The following is a 13,731-nucleotide window of genomic DNA, read 5'->3' on the forward strand; positions in this document are numbered from 1 at the left end:
TTGATGCTACACCGTTGGCCAAGGATAAACCTCAGTATTGGACTCAGCTGACCATGTGCATGGCTCCAGCACATCAGGAAGATTGCCATTTTCTGGTGTTGCATAATTTGCATGATGTTGTTGTACTGGGTTTTCCATAGTTACAGGTACATAATCCAGTGCTGGATTGGAAATCTATGTCTGTGACTAGTTGGGGTTGTCAAGGGGTACACAGTGACGTTCCTTTGATGTCAATTTCCTCTTCCCCCTCTTCTGAAGTCCCTGAGTTTTTTTCGGATTTCCAGGATGTATTTGATGAGCCCAAGTCCAGTTCCCTTCCTCCACATAGGGACTGTGATTGTGCTATTAACTTGATTCCTGGCTGTAAGTTCCCTAAGGGCCGACTTTTCAATCTGTCTGTGTCAGAGCATGCCGCCATGCGGAGTTATGTGTCTGACACTGAATAGTTCAAGAGGGAGACTCTCATGCCATGGTTTCCCTGTTTCCTGTGCTGCTTTCAGCATTTTACACTTCAGTGTCCCATTTAACCTCTCGACCTTGCCACTGCTCTGTGGGTGATACGGAGTGTGAAGAGCCAACTCGGTCCCGAGTGCGTCCCATATCTCTTTTGTGAGGTTGGCAGTGAATGCAGGCCCTTGGTCACTCTCTATGGTTTCTGAGAGACCATATCTGCACACTACCTCAGAAAGGAGCTTCTTTGCAGTAGTCTTTGCTGACTGATTTTTGACTGGAAAGGCTTCTGGCCACCCTGAGAATATGTCTATCACTACTAAGGCATACTCAAACCCCCCTGAGTGCGGCATTTGTATGTGATCTATCTGTATGCGCTGGAAAGGGTATAGGGGTTTAGGTGTGCATTTCTGGGGTATATTTTCTGTTTTCCCTGGACTGCATCGGGCACAGACAAGACATCCCTTTGTGATGTTGGTGGCTACTGTAGAGAAGCCTGGGGCATGGTAGTACTGGCGGACAAGATTGTGCATCTTGATCTTGGACTGGTGAGTGGTGCCATGGGCCCATTTGGCCACCATAGGGTAGAGGACTCTTGTTAACCAGGGTTTTCCTTTGGTCATCATCAGGTGTCTTTCATCCTGTGTGGCTCCATCGTGGGTCCATTGGTCTTTTTCTTCCTTGGGTGCTTGCTTCTGAAGTGTGGAAAGCATCTTCTCCCAGGATTGCTTCTTTTCTTCTTCTTCTGAGTCCATGAGAGAGTACAGGTGAGATTTTCCTGTGTCCAGTGGTAGTAAAGCTGCTTCTTTTGCGGTGACATCAGCCAGTCTGTTGCCCGCCGCCTCCTTTGAAGTGCCTCCTGTGTGCGCATTAATTTTTACCACCGCAACTCTTTCTGGCATCAATAAGGACTCCATCAGTTCCTGTATGGCTTTGTGGTGTCTGACAGGCGTTCCATTCGCCGTGATGAAGTCCCTTGCCCTCCAGATTGGTCCATAGTCGTGACATATGCCATGGGCGTAGCGAGAGTCAGAGTATATTGTAGCTTTGCGTTGGGCAGACATCTTGCATGCTTCTGTCAAAGCCCTCAGTTCTGCCTCCTGTGCAGAGACGGATGGAGGCAATGGTTGTGCTAGCAGCACAGTATCTTCTGTGACCACTGCTATACCAGTGTGAAAGCAGCCTTCTTGGTCTGCATATCTTGATCCATCCACGAAGAGCGTCAGGTCAGGATCTTGCAAAGGTTCATCAGTGACTGAGTCAAAACCGGAGGTTTACTGTCTCATGAGAGCGAGACAATCATGCTGAGCCATTTCAGAGTTGACTACCTCTTCCATCATTGTGTCAGAGATGTGGGCTTCATTCTCCTCCCCCCTTGGCAGAGGTAGGAGAGTAGCTGGGTTAAGGACAGCACATCTGGAGATGGTGACGTTGCCAGGAAGCAGAAGAGAGCATTGTAAGCGTAAATGGCGGGCGACAGATGCTTTGGCTGTGTCTGGGCCAGAATGGCTGTAATGTATGGCGGACTATGTGGTTGCCCATAATACTGCATGGAAGATTACGTGGTTGCCCATAATACTGTATGGAGGGGCATTATATGTGGCCTGTGATATACTGTATGAATAAGCATTATATGGGGCCCATAATACTGTTCGGCGTACTATGTGGTTGCCCATAATACAGTATGGAGGACTATGTGGTTGCCCATAATACTGTATGGAGGACTAGGTGGTTTCCCATAATACTGTATGGTGGACTATGAGGTGCCCATAATACTGTATGGAGGGGCATTACATGGGGCCCATGATGTACTGTATGGAGGAGCATTATATGTAGCCCGTGATATACTGTATGGAGGAGCATTATATGTGGCCCGTGATATACAGTATGAATGAGCATTATATGGGGCCCATAATACTGTATGGATGACTATGTGGTTGCTCATAATACTCCTTGGAGGACTATGTGGTTGCCCATAATACTGCATGGTGGACTATGTGGTTGCCCATAATACTGTATAGAGGACTATGTGTGTAAGGTTCTCAGTCTCTTTGCTATTTCTGATGTTATTTTCGGTTATTGAAAATTAGTTTTTCCGTCGGCCATTTTGCTTTGTCCTTCCGCCGCTACCTCGCCCTGAGTCAGTATGGAGTTTGTAGCTTCTATGTTTCCACCCTGTTCTCTGCCTCTTGCCTTTTTAAGCAGCCTCTGCTGTTCAATCAGTGCTTCTGAATCATGTCTGCAGTTAGCCTGTGACCTGCTCATGGAAGTCTTGGACTTAGTATTCCAGCCATCTCCTATGTGGATCTCTGGGACACTTGTGCCTGCTAATCAACATTTACAAGGGAAGTATCAGAGAGAGAGACTCTGACTTGTAGATTGTGAGCCTTCGCGGGCAGGGTCCTCTCTCCTCCTGTACCAGTTATGACTTGTATTGTTTAAGAATATTGTACTTGTTTTTATTATGTATACCCCTCCTCACATGTAAAGCGCCATGGAATAAATGGCGCTATAACAATAAATAATAATAACAATAACCTGTTTTGTGCTTAATGCTGAACTTAAGGTTTACTCTGGCCTACCTTGTCACCTGCCGTGTCTCCTGCCTTTGTACCTGCAATTGTGTAAAACCTTTTTCTCTGTGGCATACTTGTATGGAGTAATGCAAGAAAGTCGTATCCAAACCTGTGTCTCCTGTGTCTTCCTCACACCCAAGCACAAGACTCTAAATAGACTGTGTACAATACATCACAATGTGATTGCCCATAATACTGTATGGAGGATTATGTGGTTGCCCATAATACTGTATGAAGGACTATGTGGTGACCATAATACTATATGGAGGACTATGTGGTGCCCATAATACTGTATGGAGGACTATGTGGTGACCATAATACTGTATGGAGGACTAAGTGGTGAACACAATACTGTATGGAGGACTGTGGTGACCATAATACTGTATGGAGGACTATGTGGTGCCTATATATTGCACTATACCTGTATTTTTTATCTGTGCACCAGGAATTGTGGCATGTGTTAAATGGGCCTACTGATACTCTTTTGCCGAGGTCCATGAAAACCTGGAGCTGACCCTACATGTCAACTGCAGCTATGAAAGGGCACTCTGCTCTGTGACAGGCCGTCCATTGACGTCACATACCAGTTACTAGGGTTGAGCGACTTTTGCTTTTTTAGGATCAAGTTGGGTTTTGTGAAACCCGACCTTCTCGAAAGTCGGATCGTGTGAAATCGGCCGATTCTACTGTAAAGTCGGGTTCCGGTCCCGGAACACGAAACCCAATGCAAGTCAATGTGGATTTTTTTTTTGTTTTTTTTCTCTCTCTCTCTCTCTCCATATATTGTATTTGACTCCGGAATTCACTGCAGCCCAAACGGTAATATGGCTCTATGACGCCGCAGAAACCGGGCTGGAACCTATGTCATCACACTGCCCACAATTAATTGGCTGAAAAAATGGCGGGGAAGGCATCATCTTTGGCGCCAAGATCGCGTACCGCATGGCCGACCCCACGCTGGGATCGGGTCGGGTTTCATGAGACGCCGACTTTGCCAAAAGTCGGCGACTTATGAAAATGACCGATCCGTTTCGCTCAACCCTACCAGTTACGTTAAATGACTCCTGCAGCCTTTGGTAGGCCGGCGGCCTTTCAAAGTTACTGCTGTGTGACGTCAGCGCGCGGCCTGTCACAGAGCAGAGCACTTTTTCACAGGTGCAGTCAGCAGCCATTTTAACGACCACGCCAAATATGAAACCACAAGAGGACGTCGGGGAGCACAAGAAGTTGAGGAGAATCCCCCCTGTGATTGGGCAAGGTAGTGGCCATAGAGGCCCAGGGAGGGGACATTATTAAAGTGGACATAAGGGCCTAGAATGGGGACATTGAATTAAGGAGCCCAGGATGGGGACCTTATTAAAGTGGACATTGGGGTCCAGGATGGGGACATTAAATAAAGGGGCCCAGGATCTGGCACCTTATTTAATAAAGGGGTGACATAATTACTGTATGGAGGTCAGGATGAGGAACATACATTACACTGGTCAACACAAAAACATCACCAGCAAAGGTATTATGTCTGTTTTATGGAGTTTGGTGTGCTGATTCCAAAAATATGCTTAGTTTTGCTCTATCACAAAGTTTCTGAGATCGAAGTATTTTTATTACTTTACTACATTTTCAATGTATGTGGTTTTTCCTGTTATTCCCATTTCTTTGCTTGTCTTAATTGTGAATTTTCTTACAGGGACAACATCAGTAAAGGTTTTAGTGAGTTTTATGGGAAGGAGTATTGACAGTGCAGTCAACTAATGACTGCTTCTCGGAAAGTCACATGTTATGGGGAGGAGCTAACTGTTACTAGGCAGTAAGATTTGAGTCAGTCAGGAAAGGATGGTGATGGCAGCAAGGACTGGTATGTGAGACTCTGACAGGAGACAGGTCTCTACAGGGATCTGAGACCTGCCACAGGGAGATAGAAGGGAAGGCAGCGGACAGCCGCCATTGTGAGAAGATTTTCACTGCATTTCTGGGAGGGCAAGTCACCTCAGAGGGAAGAAAACAGCGCAGCCACTGAGGTGTAACTGAGTGAGGGTCTCCACAGAGAGAACCTGAAAGCAGCCAATATCACACTGAGAAACTGCCTGTCTGCAAATGTTCATCTGTAAGGACTAGGCTGACCCGTTTACCTCACAACTGTATATAGTTATCTACCAGATTACCTCCAGTAAAATCTGTTCTAAATACAAACTGCCTCTGTCATCTCTGGGGAAATATCTACATATAGTAGGTTGGCTCATCGCATTGTTTTTTTGAGTTTGTCACCACCATTGAACTGAACTTACTCTACTATTTGATCTGATTTAAAGGAGAAAAATTCCCCGACAGTGCATCAATCATCCGAACAGATTCTGCTATGTATGTGGTTCTTGTACACCAAAAAGGCCAAGTACGTTCAATCACTCATGGTATTAAAAAGATGTACCAGATGTCCTTTAAGTGTCCACTTGTGATCAAGACAAAAGCTGGGCCCCTCCTGATATGCTCAAGTTGTTCAAATGGTCTTCGTGACTGGTTGAATATGAGGAAAGTGGCTATGCCATTTGCTGTTCCCGTGATTTGGAGAGAACCCAAAAATCATAATAATGACTGCTAATTTTGTTTTGCCAAACTGAAGGGCTTTTCTTCAAAGAACAAACATAAGATTAATTACCCTGAACTTGAATCTGCGATTAGGCCAGTTCCACATGATGGTACCTTGCCAGTTCCTGTACCACCGTTGTCTGGTTTGGATGAAAATGAAGTAGAATATGAAGACTATGGAGCTGAAGCTACTGGCAAAGAGATGGAGACCTCAAGTCAAGATGAGTATGAACCTGATGGAGCAGCCAGAACGCTTTACTCAACATGAATTAAATGATCTCATCAGAGACCTTTCATTGTCCAAAGATAAAGCTGAACTCCTTGCATCTAGGTTAAAACAGAAGAATCTTCTTCATGATGATGTCAAAGTGTGTGATTACCGAAACAGAAGTAACACAATTTTTCACAGTAGATGGACCAATGGTGTACTGTAACAATGTGAATGGCCTCGTTGAAGAACTGAATCAAGAGTATTTTGTTGCAGATTGGCGATTGTTTATTGACTCATCCCAGAAAAGTTTGAAAGCAGTGTTGCTTCACAATGGGAATATGAAACCATCAATCCCTATTTCTCACTCATGTCATCTAAAGGAAAGTTATAAATATCTGTCAGTTGTTTTGGATGCTGTACAATATGAGCATCATCAATGGAATATCTGTGGAGATTTGAAAGTGATTGGTCTGCTAATGGGAATGCAAGGAGAGTTCACAAAATATTGTTACTTCGTGTTTATGGGACAGTAGAAATACAGTAGAGCATTATGTTCGTCATGATTGGGGACAGAGAAACATCTATGCTCCAGGTAGAGACAATGTTCAGCTTAATCCTTTAGTTTCGTCAACAAAAATCTTTATAATAATGATGCTGCTCCATGGAAACTATACATGCTACAGAAAAAAATCTATACTTTTTTTAAATCAGGACAAAAAGATGACTCAGACAAGTATAAAGTCACCTGCGATGATTATAAAATATATTTTTTGTAGACCTGTGTAACATGCACAGAAGTTGACACAAATGGGTTTGAATGGCTGCTAAAGGCAACATCCACACCTGTGAATTCTTTGCTTGTAATCAGTGTGTGTGCATAAAAGCTGGGTGTGTTTCTGGGATCCAGACAGACTCTTGCATCTTTGATCCAGCCACTGACTTTTCTGGATTGTGAATCATGTGGAAATGAAAAGAATTCTCAACGGATCTACAGGAAAAGGTAGTTGAACTGTATAACACAGGAAAGGGATACAGAAAGATATCCAAGGAATTGATAATGCCAATTAGCAGCATTCAAACTGTGATTAACAAATGGAAAATCAGGGGCTCTGTAAAAACGAAACCACGATCAGGTAGACCAACAAAAATGTCATCCACAACTGCCAGGTAAATTGTTCGGGTTGCAAAGAAAAACCCACAAATAACATCAGCTGAAATACTGGACTCTCTGAAAACTAGCGGTGTGGCTGTTTCAAAATGTAAAATAAGGCGGTCAGGCTTGTGCAGCAGGTAGCTGCCATGTACCTCTCTAGGGTAGTGTCTGGCTGCGGCAGCTGATCCCACTGAGGGACTGGGTACTAAAACAGGTGCAGACCAGAACAGACAGGCATGACTGGTACTCTGGAGGGCATGGCTGGCACTCTTGGCAGGCAGGCGGGCATGGCTAGAGGGACTGGAACTGGTTCGGGTAGGACAGGAACATAGGCAGGCACAAGTGGGAAAAAGGGAGCAGGTAGGAACCAGTTCAATCTGGAGGGACAGGAACCAGTAGGAGCCAATACAGACTAAAGGGATAGAAACCACAGGGTGCGGAGTGAAGAGCAAAGCCACGCAGCAAAGAGCAGAGCCGCAGGAGGAGGCGGAGCAAAGAGCAGAGCTGCAGAAGGTGGAAGAGCAGAGCCGCAGGAGGCATTAGAGCAGAGCCGCAGGAGGCGGAACAAAAAGCAGAGCCGCAGGAGGCGGAACAAAAAGCAGAGCCGCAGGAGGCGGAACAAAAAGCAGAGCTGCCGGAGATGGAACAAAGAGCAGAGCCGCAGGAGGCAGAACAAAGAGCAGAGCCGCAGGAGGCAGAACAAAGAGCAGAAGGAGTGTACACAAGGAAACAGCGAGATGGGGAAGACTCCAGACAGAGATACAAACGGACACAAGTTTGGACCTAGTTCAGACAGGGTCAGGTATGGGATAAGGTACAGGAACAAGGTTTCAGACCAGGGTATGAGGCCCCCTGGAAGGCGGAAAAGAGAGACACAGGATACAGGTACGGGCCAGGGTACGAAGCCCCACTGGGTGGCAGACACAAGAGATAAAGCAAGACAGGACCTGGCAACTCAGCAGCAAGACAATAACTGAGAAAGTACATTAGTCTGGCCTCCCCCTATGGGTGGGGATGCTTTAAGTACCTGAGGCTTCTTGGCAATACGCAGGGGACACCATAGGAAGGTGCATACAGTTTGTATAAGAAACAGGAAGTGCCGGGAATGCCACTCTAAGCATACAGCCAGGAAGTATGCAGCAAGTAAGGACATAGAGGCCCAGAGCATGGAGCCGGCAGCAGACAGAACTTACAGTATTACCTGGAGTGGTAAGATGGGAGATGGGAAGCCATGCAGTGATGTCGGTAGGGATGTTACACATTGAGCCACTCTGGGAACATCTCAAACGCGCAGGTCATGCTAGACAGCCTAGGACTGAATTTACAGGAACTGGAGGCTTTTTGCCAAAAAGAGTGGGCAGCTTTACTATCTGAGAAAATAAAGAACCTCATCCACAACTACCACAAAAGACTTCAAGCTGTCATTGATGCTAGAGGGGGCAATACACGGTATTAAGAAATGGGGTATGTGAACTTTTGATCAGGGTCATTTGGATGTTTTGGGTAGTCATGATTTGACCCATTCATGACCTCGCTTCACTCCCTTTGAAGTGGGCTCTGAGGCTGTGCCAACATTTTTCAAGTGCCCAGAATAGCTACTGGTGGAACCGCGATCCACCCACAGCTATTAACTAGTTAAATACTGCTGTCAAACTCTGACAGCGGCATTTTACACATGCTTTTGGCCATCGGACCAGAAATCATCACATCGGTGACCCCCCTCATGTGATCGTGGGTCTTCGGTTCGTTGGCATGACAACCAGAGGTCTCCTGGAGACCTCTATGGTTGTCACTGCCAGATTGCTCTGCGCGCCACCTGGTGGTCGGCGTTCATAACAAGTAATTCTACTTCATAGAGGCGATCTGATCATCTCCTCTATATAGCAGAGCGGATCTGGCTATGGCAGCTTATAGTCTCCCATGGAGATTATTGAAGCATAATAAAAGTAAAAAATAAATGTTTTAAAAAATATATTTACAAAAAAAAGTTTAAATCAGTCCTTTTTGCTACAGTCAAAATAAAGCAATAAAAATAAAATCAAACATACACATAATTGGTATCGCCACACTCAGATCGCCCGATCTATCAAAAAAAAGGATTAACCTGATCGCTAAACGGCGTAGAGAGAAAAAAAAGCAAAAACGCCAGAATTACATTTTTTGGTCGCTTCGACATTGCAATAAATGCAATAATGGGCGATGAAAAGAACCACTTAAAAGAGAACCTAGACATGTTTGGTGCCTATGATCTCGTAATGACCTGGAGAATCATAATGGCAGGTCGGTTTTAGCATTTGGTAAACAGTGTAAAAAAAAAAAAAAAAATCCAAAAAAAGTTGTGGAATTGCATTTTTTTGCAATTTCACCGCACTTGGAATTTTTTCCCGTTTTCTAGTACACGACATGGTAAAACTAATGGTGTCATTCAAAAGTACAACTCGTCCCACACAAAAAAAGCCCTCACACAGCTCAGGAAAGAAGGGGAGCAAAAGCTGAAATGCAAAAACTAAAAAGGGCAGGGGCTTGAAAGGGTTAAAAAGAGAAAACAATAGTTTGACAATAAATGCGTTCACCCATCCACTAGCCATGAGTGGAGAAAAAGGTTTGGCGTTATCAATCATATTCTCTCAAAAAAAGCCAAGAAAGCAACAATTCTGCCGGGGTCTGTAAACTTTTGAGCACAACTGTACGGTGCACTTAATCTCATTTCAACCTTGATAGTGACTCTCTTAGGATACAATTTACTGTATGATGGCACTTTTGCACATAGCCACTAGATGGAGCTACATTTGACATTTGCCTGAATTTTTATATCTACACATGGTTTACCCAGATTATATTTTATTGTCTTAACTATATACTATTTATTATAAGCTTTGTGTTTTTGTAATTATTTGTATGTATACATGATTGATTACAACTTCAGTCTCTGCTAAAACAATCCCCTTCAACCCCTTTCTGGCATAGGGAGTAAATGTATGTCGATGTCGGACTCCCTCCCTTTGATGTGGGGTTCGGCGCTGAGTCACATCTTCTCCGGCACGTCAGCTGTTTTTAACAACCTCTGACAGCAGCATTTAATGCGTGCTCGGCAAGTGCACCAGAAATCCTGCCCATCGACCCCGCCGCGTGATCGCTGGTCACTGATGGGTTGGTATGACAACCAGTGGTCTCCAGCAGAACTCTGTGGCTGTCACTGATGGATTGCTATGAGCATCGCCGGGTAGACGGCACTCATAGTAAGTGATCAAGTCTGCTACATACAGGCGATCTGATCATCGCCTGTATGTAGCAGAGCTGATCGAGTTATGACAGCTTCTAGTCTCCCATGGAGACCATTGAAGCATGCCTGTGGAGACATGGGGGGAAGGGGGCCTAGTCGAAACTGCAAAACCAAGGATCATCCCACCGCACACCCACATTCCTTTTAACATTGGTAAAACGCTACTCAGACAACACAGAATGAGGGTGAAACAGTGTCGCAATGCTTTATTGAACCACAAAACAGGCAGGTAACACATAGAACAGTCCCAGCAAAATACCCAAGATGGTGCACAATACAGAGTCTCACTCTTCTGCTGACTCGCCAGGATAATAGCAGCTGTGACTTCAGATCTTCCAGGGGTCGTTACCTCACCCGTGGATCGCACACAGAGAGAAGGCAATGACTAGCATAGGAAAATGACAGTCCTTTAAGTCCATACAAGGCCAGTTGATCCAAGGATCACAACCTGGCTTCATCTTCCATGGTCAGTTACTCCACTTGTGGCACGTACACAGAGAGGAGGTAACAACAATCATAGGAAGATGACAGTCCAATAAGTCCATACAAGGTACAAGGCTATTTGATCCTAGGATCACAACCTGGCTTCTCCAAATGTATCCGTGGTTCAGCGATGGCCAATAGAGTAGATCTGTATTCTTCCAACTGAAGCTGAAAACCCCTAGGTTGTTTCCTGTAGAATAATAGCTCCGTGTTCCTCGTAATGGAGCCATGATGTAAAATGGCTGCTGTCCTGTCTCTGGTCCTTTTGGGATGTATGGTTGTCTTGGCAGAATCTCTGTTTGTTTCTCTCATTCTCTTTATATAGAGGCATGTAACCTATGTTTAGACTGAACAAGTGTCCCTCATTCACTTTCTACATAAAGGGTAAAGGTACCGTCACACTAAGCGACGCTGCAGCGATAGCGACAACGATGCCGATCGCTGCAGCGTCGCTGTTTGATCGCTGGAGAGCTGTCACACAGACTGCTCTCCAGCGACCAACGATGCCGAGGTCCCCGGGTAACCAGGGTAAACATCGGGTTGCTAAGCGCAGGGCCGCGCTTAGTAACCCGATGTTTACCCTGGTTACCAGCGTAAAATGTAAAAAAACAAACAGTACATACTTACATGCGTCCCCCGGCGTCCGCTTCCTGCAATGACTGAGCGCCGGCAGTAGCAGGGCACAGCGGTGACGTCACCGCTGTGCTGTGCTGTGCTTTCACTTTACGGCGCTCAGTCAGTGTGGGAAGCGGACGCCGGGGGACGCGAATGTAAGTATGTACTGTTTGTTTTTTTTTACATTTTACACTGGTAACCAGGGTAAACATCGGGTTACTAAGCGCGGCCCTGCGCTTAGTAACCCGATATTTACCCTGGTTACCAGTGTAAAATATCGCTGGTATCATTGCTTTTGCTGTCAAACACAACGATACACGGCGATCGGACGACCAAATAAAGTTCTGAACTTTATTCAGCGACATCACAGCAGGATCCTGATCGCTGCTGCGTGTCAAACTAAACGATATCGCTAGCCAGGACGCTGCAACGTCACGGATCGCTAGCGATATCGTTTAGTGTGACGGTACCTTAAGAATGGAGACGAGATCAAGTAGCATTACTTCATTATTTAAACTATTTGCATAGTTTTTCCCTCTCTGCTTTCAAAGTCAAAAAACTGGCTCAATAACACAATGCATAATTAGCATATCAGCAAACATCACTAGTGATCAAGGATAAGAGCACAATAAAAGTCAATATTCCAGGCTTAGGGTACTGTCACACAGTGCAATTTTGATCGCTACGACGGCACGATCCGTGACGTCGCAGCGTCGTATGATTATCGCTCCAGCGTCGTAGACTGCGGTCACACGTTGCAATCACGGCGCTGGAGCGATGCCGAAGTCCCCGGGTAACCAGGGTAAACATCGGGTTACTAAGCGCAGGGCCGCGCTTAGTAACCCGATGTTTACCCTGGTTACCAGCGTAAACTTAAAAAAAACAAACAGTACATACTTACATTCCGGTGTCTGTCCCCCGGCGTTCTGCTTCTCTCCACTGTGTAAGCACCATAGCCGGAAAGCAGAGCGGTGACGTCACCGCGTCACCGCTGTGCTCGCTTTCCGGCCGGCAGGCGCTCACAGTGCAGAGAAGCTGAGACGCCGGAGGACAGACACCGGAATGTGAGTATGTACTGTTTGTTTTTTTTACGTTTACGCTGGTAACCAGGGTAAACATCGGGTTACTAAGCGCGGCCCTGCGCTTAGTTACCCGATGTTTACCCTGGTTACAAGCGAACACATCGCTGGATCGGTGTCACACACAACGATCCAGCGATGTCAGCGGGTGATCAAGCGACGAAAGAAAGTTCCACACGATCTGCTACGACGTACGATTCTCAGCAGGGTCCCTGATCGCTGCTGCGTGTCAGACACTGCGATATCGTAACGATATCGCTAGAACGTCACAAATCGTACCGTCGTAGCGGTCAAAATTGCACTGTGTGACAGTACCCTAACACCAACAAAAGTCTGTTTTCTTGACCAACCAGAAATCAACACTTAAATTTGAGAGCCAACATACAGATAACATTCTATTATTCTTGGTTTGCTAAAAAATAGTCATCTAGTTAATTGCAATACAATGCTGTTTCTTCACCGTGCCAAAATAAAAAAATAAAATAAAAAAAATTAAATATTAAAAAAAATATAAAAGTTCAAATCACCCCCTTTCACCCCAATTCAAAATAAAACTATATATTAAAAAAACATACACATATTAGGTATTGCTGCGTTCAGAATCACCCAATCAATATGAAAAAATAATTAACCTGATCGCTAAACAGCGTAATGAAAAAAAACGTCAAAACGCCAAAATTATTTTTTTGGTCATCGCAGCATTGCATTAAAATGCAATAACGGCAATCAAGAGATCGTATCTGCACCAAAATGGTATTAAAAATGTCAGCTCGGCACGCAAAAGAATGAGCTTTCATCCAACCCAAGGAGTTTCTAACAAACTTGGAATCTTTTTCACCACTTCAATAAAAATAACCTAGACATGTTTGGTGTCTATGAACTCATAATGACCTGGAGAATCATAATGGCAGCTCAGTTTTAGCATTTTGTGAACGTGGCAATAAAAAAAAAACTGTAGGATTGAAATTTTTTTGCAATTTCACCGCACATGATTTTTTATTCTTGTTTTCTAGTACACGTTATGTTAAAATGAATGGTATTGTTCAAAAGTACAACTCGTGCCAGAAAAAATAAGCTCTCACATGGCCATTTTGACAAAAAATAAAAATAAAAAGTTATGACTCTGGGAAGAAGGTGATCAAAAAATGAAAATGCAAAACCAAAAATACCTCTGGTGGTTAAACTTTGTTTTTAATTGTATATTCTGTTATACTTTAATAAAGAGGAGTTATTTTTACTGATAAATGTTTGTTTTGGGTCGTTTACTTTCTGTTGGTATTTGGTTTATCCTATAAAAC

Source organism: Ranitomeya variabilis, chromosome 4, assembly GCF_051348905.1.
Source record: "Ranitomeya variabilis isolate aRanVar5 chromosome 4, aRanVar5.hap1, whole genome shotgun sequence".
NCBI lineage: Eukaryota > Metazoa > Chordata > Amphibia > Anura > Dendrobatidae > Ranitomeya > Ranitomeya variabilis.